This window comes from Propithecus coquereli, unplaced genomic scaffold, assembly GCF_000956105.1.
Source record: "Propithecus coquereli isolate 6110/MARCELLA unplaced genomic scaffold, Pcoq_1.0 Scaffold162, whole genome shotgun sequence".
NCBI classification, from domain to species: domain Eukaryota; kingdom Metazoa; phylum Chordata; class Mammalia; order Primates; family Indriidae; genus Propithecus; species Propithecus coquereli.
The window spans coordinates 2,834,928-2,836,204 of NW_012140747.1; positions in this window are offsets into that span (position 1 = coordinate 2,834,928).

Consider the following 1,277-nt stretch of genomic DNA (forward strand, 5'->3'; position numbering starts at 1 on the left):
AAAAAAAAAAAAAAAAAAAAATCAGCCAGGTGTGGTGGCAGAATAGACAGGCAAAGGCCTAGACAGAGGCTGGGTCTCTGCCCACCTGGAATCCTGCTTTGTTCCTCTTCTAGGGCCCCCCACGTCTGGGCTGGTTTTCCATGGTACTTGCAGAACATCTCAAAGATAGCACCTACCATGCAGTAACAGGTTTACCCTGTCTTCCCTCACTAAACTATGAGCTCCTTGGGAATAGAACTGTCCATTTTATTCATTCTGGAATTCTCTCAAAACCTCCAGGCACACAGTAGGCCCTCGCGAGCTGCATCCTGCAGACCAGCTGGACTGGAGGGTAGGGGCAGGCAGGGCTGGCGTGGAGAACCAGCACCAAGGCATGAAGGAGCTTAGGGGCCATGCTGAGGAATTTTGCCCTGACCCCTTGGGCGGATGGGCCATTTAGGAAAATTACTCTGTGACATCATGAATACATTGGTCAAGGTGAGGCGACGTGTTGAGGGAAGGTGTCTCACACAAGGTGGGACACACACGGGAACTGGATGAAGATTTCTTTCATGAAAAGGCAGCTGAGAAGCTGCTGAAGATATCTAGGCGAGAGCCGACAGGCTGAAGGAAAATCCATGACTGTCTTGGGGGCAAGAAACATTATCTCGCAGTGTCTGTGGGTCAGGAATCTGGACATGGTTTTGCTGGGTCCTTTGGTTCAGAGTTTCTCACAAGGAAGCAATTATGGTGTCGGCCAGGGTTGTGGTCCTCTCAAGGCTCAAGTGGGGGAGGCTCCACTCCCAAGCTCACGCATGTAGCTGTTGGCAGGCCTCGGGTCCTCGCCGCCTGTTAGCCGGAGTCATCAGTTTCCCACCATGTTGGCCTCTCCACAGAGCTGCCGCAACATGGTGGCGGCTTCCTCAGGGTGAAGGCTGAGGGAAGGAGAGTGCAAGACGGAAGTCGCAGTCTTGCATGCTGATCTTGGAGTGACAGCCCGTCGCTGGTACCCTATGCTATTTGCTAGAGGCAGGTCACTATGTCCCGCAGAACTCAGGGGGAGGGGAGTACACAAGGGCATGATCATGAGGAGTGACAAACATTGGGAGCTGTCGTGGAGGCTGCCCATGGCAGGGCCCAAAGAAGGGAGTGGAAACGCTGGGAAGAGGAAGAGAGGGATGGGGGAGAGAAATGTAAACGCCTTCTCAGTGCAATACAGGCGGCCCCCGGGTTGCAGACGACAGGACTATGGCGCTTGTGCCTATAGTCCCAGCCACTCAAGAGGCTGAGGCAGGAGG